Source organism: Elgaria multicarinata, chromosome 2 (assembly GCF_023053635.1).
Source record: "Elgaria multicarinata webbii isolate HBS135686 ecotype San Diego chromosome 2, rElgMul1.1.pri, whole genome shotgun sequence".
NCBI classification, from domain to species: Eukaryota; Metazoa; Chordata; class Lepidosauria; order Squamata; family Anguidae; genus Elgaria; species Elgaria multicarinata.
In genome coordinates, this window is record NC_086172.1 from 111,695,315 (window position 1) to 111,707,403 (window position 12,089).

Consider the following 12,089-nt stretch of genomic DNA (forward strand, 5'->3'; position numbering starts at 1 on the left):
AGCCCTACTGGATCAGATTGAGGGTCCTTCTCAATCACCACCTTCTTTCCCACAGGGGAAACCCATAACCAGGAAGCTAATATGGTGCAGGGATTACGTTGTCCAACTAGGAGCAGAAATAACTGGGTTCAAATCCCAACTCAGTAATGAAGCTCACTTAGGGGATGTCTACACCAGGGGAGGGAGCAGGGAGAATCTTGCAATATTCTGCTCACGAGATCCTTTGTTCACACGTGCGCACAACATCCTGGGAGGAAGGAGGGATGTCACGACCCGCCATTTTCTTTTTTCTAACAGAGATGAGAGCACTTGCGCTCCAACAAAACTGTAAGTAAAAAAAGACCCCCAAACTGCTCCTGCTCCCCACTACCACTGATGGGCACAGAGTACCTGAAGAGCTCCATGCCCCATGTCTGGTTCCTGCCTCCTCGCATTTACTCGCGAGGAGGCGGGACGAAGCCAGGATGGGCTCCCACACACCGCCCATGGAAAGAATCAGGCTAAAAGTGTTTCCCAGATATCCTGGGGAAATGTAGGGACCATCATTCCCTGCTCCCAGGATCCCCTGTGCTTCATGTGGACGCACAGGGATGATCCCTGGGATAAACACTGGTATAGACATGAACTTCATGACTTCGGACAGTCACTCTTTCTCTCAGCCTAATCTAGTTCACAAGTGGGGGGAAACCTTTTGGGATATTCAAGAACTGCCCCTGAGCTCCTTGGAGGAAGGCAATATAAAACTGTAATGAACAAATAAGACAACAGGGATTATAGTATGGGCAGTTCTTTTCAAGGTTTCCCCTTATCATTCCAACTTTTCCTTTTTAATATATAGCTATCACACAGTGTTCCACCCTTTCACTGAGCTATCCAGCACAAAATCAAGATCTGTTCCTGGTTAGTCACTTCCAGTTCATATGCCATCAGCATATATATGAAATTCTGTTCTTTTGATTCAATGTACATCTCCTTGCATTCACATAGAAACTCATTTGCCATTTTGCTACCCATTTATTTGGAGAGATCTTTCTGGAGTTCTTCAGAGGCTGCTTTGGATTTCCTCAATAATTTGCTGCCATCCACAAACTTATTTACCTCACTGCTCACCCCCGTTTCAGATTGCTGATTAGTGTTAAACACCAGCAGGCCCTTGGGAGAACTCACTGCTCAGTTCCCTCCATTATGAAAACTCTTGATTTACCCCTTTCCTCTGATTCCTGCTCTTTAACCAGTTCACATTCAATAAGAGGACCTGTCTTCTTATCGTATGGCTGACAAGTTTACTCAAGAGCCTTTGGTGAGATATTTTGTCAAAGGTCTTTTTTAAAAAAATTCAAACATATAATATCTACCAGATTGTCCCTATCTATATGCTTGTGGACACTCTTACATCAGTAAGGGTGGACTCCATTCATGTTAGCAAATGCTGGGAGTTGCAGAACTTTTTTCTGTCTAAACATGCATAGGATCATGCCTTTAAAAAGTCTGCTGAGAAATGACTTCCCTTTACCTTTATTTTCAGCGAGGGTTGTTCTTCCATGAGTAAGTTCACATCTAACACCAAATTATGGTTTGGAGTTACATTAATAAGTCTTGTGCTTGTGGTAATTGGTTAACACACTCCACTTTAATGAGTTACTTTCTCTTCTGCAGAAAAGCCTGGTTGCTTACCTGTAACTGTAGTTCTTCAAGTAGACATCTGTGCATTCACAAATATGGGCTCTGCACCTGCATGGGCCCCCAATTCAGGAAAATTCCAAAGCTGAGGCGTTTGGGGCGGGAACCCCTCCCCCTAGACATTGCCTGGGTGGGAACAGGATAGTTTGAATTCCTGGATTCCAAAGACAGAGCTCCGACCTTGGACTCAGGAGTCCAAGCTCTCTTCCCACACTGCCTTGCAGCAGACACAGAGAGAACCATGCCGCCATTCCTGAAGAGAACAGAATGGGGGCATTCCTATGGTGGGAAGAGGAGGAGACTGGGAAGGCTGGCAAGAGAAATCCTCCAGCCTCCACCTTCTCCATCCCTCCCCCTCCCTCATGCCTCATGCAATCGCCTGTCTAGCAAAAATGTAGAGCAGGGGAGGATGAAGGTGAAGATTTTTATATATTTTTTTTTAATTAAAAGACAGAAATAGAAATAGAGGCAAGAGAGAACAGTGAGAGAAGGTGAAAAGCTGAAGAAATATCATCTCCCCAAAACACCCAAGGATTTATAAGGAAAGACAGAATCTATGTTATGTTAAAGCTTTGAAAGTGATTTCAGTGTAAAAAGGTGTTGATTGAATTAGGAAATGGAGGAAGAGTAAGCATTAGAAATTCGAAGAAATCCTCAGCCACAGCATATAGGATGAAACACTCCTTTATTAGACTTTGCCACATAACCTTTCCAGACAAAATGGAGATTGGAACCAAAAGTGAACATTTGGGGATTCAAAATGGAAATAAGCTGGTGTTCTCTGCAACAGTGTGCTGCAAAGGAACATCTAAGGAGGGGAAACCTACACATGTAGAGCTCTGTGAGTATAGGCTGCTGTTCTTCAGACATCCATGTTCACAATGTGGATGTCAGAGGTGGAACCATGTAGAGTCACAACATCAGAGCCAAAACCAACAGCTGTTTAATTAATAATAATAGTATTGATGTAAATGGTTGTTTTTATCAACAATCCACATCTCCCCAATCACCTGTAGTTCGCAGCAGAAAGTGACATAGGGAACAACCATCTATGTGATTCTCCCATTCCATCCCTTTTCACAGAACAGGATTCATGAAGGCACAGAGACTGAAGCTGTGGTTGAAGCAGCAGTTCAAAGAGGCAGAATGTTCAGTGTTCAATTGATCAGCCAGGTGCTGCCTTTAAGTTGCATTTGGCCCAGAATGTTTCATATGCTGACATCTACCCTAAAAGATGTCCATCCCCTATATTGGAGATGTACAATTGTACAAATGCCTTGGTCCATTTCAAAGTAAGTACATTATTACATTCTGTGTGGATTCAGTACCAAAACTATTCTTCTTCTTGCCCTTGTTCAGCAAAGTGATACATAAATAGTTAGATATCCTGTTTCCTAAAAGACACAGAAAACCATGGCCATCAAATCCCTCCATCATGTCCTACTATGACATGAATTTAGTGGGTTGTGTCAATGTAGTGCTTCACAGACTGTCCAATAAGAATACTAAGAGTCATTATGAAGATACACTGAAAGTATGCTCTTGTTCGTCAAAAGTAAACTGAAATAATACCTTTCATTTTATTGTTGTTTTTACCCTACTTTTGTCTCTCTAGATTCATTCCTCTTCACCTCATTACAAAACTCTCCCCATGGACTTTCTTGTGTGAAGTCCATTCTTCTTGGAAACAAAAGCCAGGAAAGGTGTCCATTATTTCATATGAAGTTATCACTCTCACATTCATAATAAATTACAGAAAATAATTACAATTTCAGAACAGTACAAAGTCCCAAATACAATGTCCTCAGATAACTGCAGTCCAGAAATTCTTTTGTTACTAATCCTGCGCTCTCTGAAGTCAGTGGACTATCACAAAGCATAAAAATAACTGGTGCCTCACAAAGCAGCACTTTTACTGCCTTGCCATCTCAAATTTCACTGTGGGGCTTGATGGGCCTTTTAAAACTATGCAACCAAAAACCTTAGCTATTCATTTATGACTGACAGATTTCTTTAAAAATCCACAGTCACATTTTTTATTTATTTATTTATTTTTGCTTAAATGCTTTCCAATAATTGACTGTGTGTTCACTACAGGCTTTTTAAATATTCTGCACTCATATAGATACTACATAATAATAAATTTGAGTTTGAAAGCTCGTATTTTAAACAAGAAGAAATTTTGTAAACCGCCCAGAGAGCTTCGGCTATGGGGCGGTATATAAATGTAATAAATAAATAAATAATCTATAACACACACATATGATTTGCTATTTAGTTCACTCCATTTCATTAGTGCTTATGCTGGTTATATTTTCTGTGGGCCTGTTCAGAAGACATTAAAATCTGTTGGTTAAAGCTTTTGGTTAAGCAGCAAGGTTTAATGTGTCTTGTGTGATGTTTTGCTAAACTCTGCTCACTCACTAACCACAGTCAGACTGTCTGCAGCAGGGTTAGCAGCTCTAACCGTGGCTTAAAGTGTTGTGTGCAAAAGCACAACTTATGGTTAGTGCTAACCCCAGAGAACCACAGTTTTGCTAACCACAGAGCCTGAAGTGCCATCTGAGCAGGCCCTGTATCTTTTCATTTGTAAGAAACCAACGTTCAAACTATACAGATAGTTTCCCTCCTATAAGTTTATATCTAATAATTTTTAGAGCCATTGATTACATGACAAAAAACAGCTCCTCGTATTTTTACTGAACATTTTATTCCAACAGGAATACAGGGAGATCATAATTTTTCACAAAGCCAATGTGGTGTAGTGGCTAAAGTGTTGGACTGGGAGTCGGCAGATCCGGGTTCTAATCCTCACCCAGCCATGGAAACCCACTGGGTGACTTTGGGCCAGTCATAGACTTTCAGCCCAATCCACCCCACAGGGTTGTTGTTGAGAGGATAAAATGGAGAGAAAGAGGAGGATTATGTACACCGCCTTGGGTTCCTTAGAGGAAAAAAGGCGGTATATAAATGCAATAATAAATAAATAAATAAATAAAATATTCCTTTCAACATTTTGTTAGACATTTGTCTAGAGCAGCCTTCTCCAACCTGGTGCCCACCATACCTGTCTGGGGATGAAGGGAGTTGTAATAACATATCTGGAGGGCACTGGGTTGTGGGAAGCTGGTTTAGGGATGCACAAGTCATCACCTTGTTGCAGAAAAAGACTTTTCTGTCTTTTTTTCTTTTTTGTGGCATATATTTTTGTTTGGGCTGCATTGATAAACCCACAAAACTGTGCAGGACAGATAGAATGGGGTGGGATGTGGGTGGGTAAGGGGACATTCTTAAACTCCCCTTGCTTCCTTTGTTCATTATTTACTGCATGTTTGCAATTGCTTCTTCCCCTTTTTTGCAGCTTCAGGACCATTTTATTCTACAGTTAATGTAAGGCACACATACAGTAAAAACAAACAAACTGAATTTAACATAGCCAGTAAGAAAAGCTATGCTTCTGAAAATCCTGGTTTAATTTTATCCAAAGCTCTGTGTTGGTGGAGCTAGGAGATGAATCAGCTACAAGAGAGATAGGTCTCATGGTATTATTAGCATTTTTTAGGGAAACTAACCAATTAGAGCAAATCCTGTGGTATAATCTCAGGTGGAGTGAGAAAGGGGTCTATAAACCAACAGGCATCAGAGACACATGAAAAAGAGGTTAGAAACCTGGGAATAGAGCCCAGAAGATGAGGAATAAATGGCACAAGGATGAGCTTGAAGACCACCACATGGAGCTTAACAGAGAAGCCAGAATATCAGGTTTCAGCTATGGATCACTGAACAGAAAAAATACCCCACAGTAATTGGTCTGACTATAGACCTTCCATTCCACCAAACAAGCAGACAGAACTTTTTGTTATTTCAAGATTAAAAATCACTGAGGAAGGATTTGGTAATAGCTTTAAAGAAAATGGCTGCTGTGTTGAAACATAGCACTGCCCCCAAGATATAGAAACAGTTAAAAGAAAAAGAGAACTGGGTCAAGGGAACTGAACCAACCCCGCTCTGGTGTCTTAGCTCCTTACATCCCCTCTCCCAAAGTGTTTTTCTCTCAGCCAAGATCAATTCCAGTATCAGAGTCCTGACTGGGAGAAAAGTGCCTGGAGAGAAGGCCTGCAAGGGTTCCTCATCTGTACACACCTTCTGATTTTAAAATTGGATCCAACGCCTACTTTCTGTGTGACTGGGACAGTACCATGTTTAAATGCAAACGGCCTACAAGATCACATCTAGTTTGCCCCTACTCCTGCTGGCACCCAAACCCCCAACTTATACAGGAAGGGATCACCTTCCCACTTGACCAGAGTCTATTGCAGGGAGAGAAGTAAATCCTACTTAATTTGTAGGAAGGGACTATTTAAACCGTTATATGTTAAATACAGAGGTTTAATGGTTCAAGTCATTCTACCCCTGTCTAAGCTACATCATAGGGTTCTTCTGAGGATAAAACAGGAGGGGGCATATACACCATCCTGATCTGCTTTAAGGAAGAAGGATAAAAATGTAATAAAAGACATAAATAATACAGAACTAGGAAAGTACTATTTATGTGTTCAGTGACACAGAGGAACTCTTGTACCTTTCTCAGATTCTGAATTCTACACAAGATAGGAACAAATAGCTTATCTACCTTCCAGCTTGGTTAATTAATATACATGTTTTGGCATGTCAAATACGTTTTTCTATATTTAATATTACCTTAATTCATAACTGCAAGTATTGTTATATTTATCTATTGATGTAATACAGAATTATTTTAGATATTCAGGTGATACTTTCCTATGCATGTTAATTCCTTTTGAGAGACATTATTACTGGACACAAAATAAAAGTTGTAAAAGGTTGTTCTTACAGGGCCACAGATGACTAAACCGATAACAATTTTGGATTCATAATTCTTACACCTAAAATATAAAACCAAGAAGATTTCAGTACCAGTCTTATTCTAGTTATTATTGAAATAAAATTCTCCTTTGCCACAAAAAAATCACTGTAGCATATGGATAAAGGTTAAGATTACTCATAACTGAAATGGTGAATGAACATGGCTACAATACATGCTTGCTCTGTGCTACCCTTTTTAGTTCTATTAAGTAAGACAAGATAAAAATAGAGCAACTCACACATGCTGCTCACTGTGTTAGGGATTTATACCCCTTTTATTTAAAAGCTGTGTTTCTGTTTTTTATTAGTTTATACCTGGGGTTTATGGAGAGGAAACGAAACATATACAATAGTCTACAAGAATCTGATTTGTAAAGAAATCTCACTGCTGAACAGTTCTTTAAAAAAAGAAGCTATAAATAAATGAATAGAATTAAACCAGATGGTAGTTAATTTAAATTCTTGCTCAGGATTCAACAATATTGACCTCAATCACACCAGTTTCAGAATAAGACCTCAAAAAGCAAATGGGCATAAACAGCAGCAATTCCTTCAAAATATAAACAAAATGTATTTTTCATCATCATCAGTATGTATATTGCCCTGATTTCTGGAAAACCAACATACTTTTCTTTATTCCAAAGCAAATGTCACATATTAAAAGCACATAACATAAAGAAAAACCTTAATGCATCAGCAGCCATTTGGTACACACACACACACACACAAAATTACAAAATATATATATGCTTGAAAACACCCACAAACCATCACAAATACACATCTCTGCATAATTATAGAGGAATACAGGAACTCTGACTTGAAGCCTAGCAACAGTATCCAAGTATTAGTTAGTCTGCTAATCAACTACCAAACTCACACACCACCACCTCAATGTGTTTCATATTTAAAAATAAAATCTCTCTTGTTTCTATCTTGAGAGCTGCTGAAGGAGAAGGTATACGATAAAACAAACCTTGTTCACTTGAGGAGGAACAACCCATGTCATTTAATCCATCTGATAATTCATCTCATCACAAAGAGCCAAGGCAAAACAAAATAAAAAGAAGATTTTAAAAATAGGTTATCCAAGTCAAAGGATCCTCGGTTCGCAACATATTTAGTATGTGCATAGCTGTATTTAAAGAGACCTTCAAGACTCCTATATATATTATTGCTGGTTTTTTGTATCTCCATCCTATAGAAGCCATAGTAAATGCTGTATTGCAAATGCTTTCTAAACCTTCTGTGCTCATTTACTCGCAGACAGCTGTAGACTGGATGAAAACAATCAGGGATTAACTTTTCTATTCATCACAGTTTTTAATCCATTACTTTCCCTTCAGTTTTCAATAAAAATAAATAGATAAATAAAAATAAAATATTACAACTAATTGCATTGAGAAGAGAAAGAACAACATGTCAATCAGTAAGACTTAGCTACTGTACAGTTCATTACTCATGTGCCGTATTTAAAGATGCAACATTTCTGTCAAAACGTAAATACAATGAAACCATACAAGCAGTGTGTTTTAAAATACCTGAATTTTTCCCCACATCTCAATAATGATTGACAGTACCTAGTTATTAAAGAAGATGCTCTGATGCATTTGTAATATTTATAAATGCTTATTATTGGGAATGTGAGATTAAAAGAATTTAAGGTTATAGGTCATACTTAGTGTGATGCTTAAAATACAAATGCCTGTAAAGGAAATGTATGTAACGTTGACAAGGGGCATGTCTACACCATGTCTTATCCCGGGGATCACCCCAGGATCATCCCTGTGCTTCCACATGATGGAGGGATGATCCCTCCATTTCCCCGGGATAATTGGGATGGCTTTTACCCCGGTTTTTCCCACGGTCTTGGGAGTGTCCTGAGACTGTGGGATGTGTGGGCGGCCATCCCGGTTTCTTCCTGGCTCCTCGGAAGTAAATGTGAGGAGATGGGAACCAGGCACAGGGCCCGGAGCTCTTCAAGTGTTCCATGCCCATCGTGGGTGTGGAGGGGAGCGGGCCTTTTTCTAAAAAAACCCCCAAATGTACTTTTGCGCTGGAGTGCAGGTGCACTCCAGTTCCTTTTCTTTGAAAAAAAATGGTGGGCACAACATCCTCCTTCCTCCTGGGACGTCGCGCGCCGCGTGTGAATGCAGGGGGAGGATCTCACAATCAGCAAATCACAAGATCCTCCCCCCTCCGCCAGGAGGTGTAGACATGCCCAGGATGTCTTAAATGACAATAAAAATGACTTGTACTTTCAAAACCATATTATAAAATAATTAAACTTGAAATATGATGTTCGGTCTTAATATTTTATCTTTTTTCTATGAAGCATATATTTCCAATGAATAATATGATCTTCCAGTATGAAACTGACAATATCATAAATTTTCCAATTTCTTTCTAGTGCAATTCTCAGTCCCTAAATACCTACAGTGGGCCACAGCAAGTGTTGTATAAAACGTCATAAACCAAGGGCTCGTTTGGATGTTATTTCTTCCTTATAAGAGAAGAGACTGCAAACAGGACTCAGGCTCACATGCTCTCCTAGCCTGTTTCTCTATTGGAGAGTTTAATGACCCAGGGTCAGGGAGACCCCACATTCAGATGAGGAACCCGGAGTATGGGGTAAGTGTGAGAGCCTGAAGCCTGCATAAGATCTCTCTCATAGAGCAGTCCTTTAAGGATGGGCAGAAATAACATCCAAACAGGCCCTCTGTTGTAATGTCCACGTTACAGGATGTTTAATTTAACGTTACAGGTTGGCACAAATATCTAGGATGAAAAATTGCTATAATTTGGGGCTGCTGTTTTTCCTTGTATAAAGGGTTGGATCCATGGTATCCATGAGCAAATGTCTACTCATGGGATGCCCTTGCTAGAGGAAGGGTTTTTTCTTAGATCCCCCTTCCACTTGCAGCCCCCTGTACCAGAAGGAAGCCTCTACTGGATCTCAGGCCCTTTCACAGATGGAAGAATTTCTTCCATTTGTGGAAGGGCAAGTCTAGACCTAACCCAAAGTTTTAAAAAAATATCTAAGCCTTATATATCTTTCTTGGGTTGTAAGCAAACCTCACAATATGCAGACTATGATATGGATTTGACTGAAGGTCACTGTCAGCAGGTATAGAGGAAAGAAACAACAGGTCACTATTATGCAAGTGGTAAAAATATATCAAAAAGAAAATATTTTTTGTGAACTACAAAAGTGTGAATGCACTTTTTCACAACATCAGCAGGAAGTTGGGCATGGGAGTCGCTCCGCCCCAGCATTTTGTGTGACGTGGTGCTGACACTTAAGATGTTCAGCCTGGCACCCAGTGTAAAAGCCACCCCTTGTGTGTGTGGCCCTGATGGCACTAAATTCAAGAGAACCCATAAACTGTTTATGGGACTGCATCTCCATTTGTCCATGTCTATCCAGATCAGCAGATTTCCTAATCTACCCACTTCCATCTTATCAGAATTTAGCTTTAACTTGTTTGCTCTGATCCATCCTAAAATTGATTCTAGGCATTTGTTCAGAACTTCCACAGCCTCATATTCATGACACTGCAGCCAAACCACCAGATGACTTCTCCAGTTTCATGTAGATGTTTAAAAACCATGGGAAACAGAACTGAACCTTGCACCATGCAAGAGCCAAAGGGTAGGACTGAAGTTCCCTAGCATCACCTTCCGGACCCATCTAACCAGAGAGGATGGAAGCCACTGCAATACCATGCCTCCAAATCCAATCCTGATGAGACAATGAAAGGACCTGCTTTGTATGCAGAAGGTCCCAGGTTCAATCCCTAGTATCTCCAGGTAGGGCTAGAAAAAGATCCTGCATGAAACCTTGGAAAGCAGTTGCTGCCAGTCAATGTTGACAATACTGGGCTAGATGGACAAGGGTCTGACTCAGTATAAGGAAACTTTCTATGTTCCTATGATACCATGATTGATGGTATCAAAAGCCGCAGAAAGGTCTAGGAGAACCAACAAGGCTGCACTCCGCACATCCCATCCTGTTGATTCCCTGGTGCAAGTCATCCATCACAGCAACCAACGAAGACTCTATTGCAAACCTAGATCAGAAGGCATATTGGAAAGAATCTAAATCACAGTTGAGCGATCTGTAACCCTTGGCCTCTCTCCATGCAACCTTCTGGAAACCAGGGAAGCCCCACTCACGCTTCTCTGAAGCCCAGTTGATCAGCAGTGAAAAGATCACTGTTCAACTCCTAACAGCAAGAGAAAATTGCAACCTTGATGAGGAGAAGAGGCTTTAACCTCACCGCCTCTCAATGATCCCAATGCAGAGATTGCTGTTTTCTCACTGTTTGCAGTGAGAAAACAGTGTTTGCAGCCTCCGACCCACCATCTGGCATCACACAAAGCCCCTGGGGACAAAAAGATTGCCCACCGCTGATCTAAATAACCACGTGTCCTCCAAGACTATGTGAAGGTGAAGACATAACACTCACTTCAAGACCTTGCATATTTGATACTGGGCGATAATTTTCTAAGACCAACAGATCTAACAGCTTCTTCAGTAGTAGTTTCACCACTGTCTCCATCAGGGCAGCAAGAAGTATACCTTTCTTTTGTCTGCTGATCCATTTCAATGGGTTACCTAAAGCATCCTTCCTCAACCTGTTGCTATTCATATATTTTGAACTATAACTTCCAGCATTCCAGATCATTGGCTATGCTGGCTGGGGCTGATAGAAGTTGAATTCCAAAGCATCAGTTGTGCAACAGGTTGGGAAAAGATGGCCTAAAACTCTAGTATTATGAGAAAGGGAGAAAAACTTCTCTCCAGTGACTTTCTTCACACTATAAATAATTTTATAAACCTCTATGATGTTAACCTTCAGTAATTTTTCTCTAAACTAAAAAGCCCAAATCATTGTAGCTTTTCCATATAGGGAAAGTGTTCTACCCTCCTGATCATTTTGGATGCCCTTTCTGCACACTTTTCAGCTCTGTATAAGGCCATTACAATACTGGACAACGCCTTGCACAGAATTCATCTTCTTCACAGCTCCTGCAAAATTGATCAACATCTTTATTAAGCAATCCACCATGACCCCGAGAATTCTATCCTGTTACTCACTGTCAGTTCACATCCTTTCAGTGTATATGTGAATGTAGAGGAGATTCCCCCTCAATGTTTGTAAGACTATTTCACAGTCTACTTTGATTTTAACCACTTTGAATAATTTGGTGTCATTTGCAAACTTGGCCACCTGATCCCTTATTACAGACCATTTATAAACAAGTTGAAAAGCACTGGTTCCAATATAGACACTACGTCCCTCTATTGAGAGAACTGTCCCACTCTCTGCTTTCTGTTCTTTAGCTTGGTGAGAATCCATGACAGCAGGTCGTCTTATCACATATCTGTTGTTTTTGGTGAGGGGCTGTGTCAAAAGGTGTCTGAAAGTTCAAGTTTACAATAGCTCCCAAAGAACACTAAACATTGGATGCAGGACTTACCTTTGCAGAAGCCACACTGATTTTTTTCCAGCAAGACT

General features: G+C 40.3%; 1 protein-coding gene across 7 annotated transcripts in view; it reads right to left on the reverse strand.

Annotated features, from left to right (window-relative positions):
- The window catches only part of SHANK2 (SH3 and multiple ankyrin repeat domains 2), a 353,842-nt gene that overhangs the window by 243,067 nt on the left and 98,686 nt on the right, over nt 1-12,089 (reverse strand). The window lies entirely within an intron of this gene.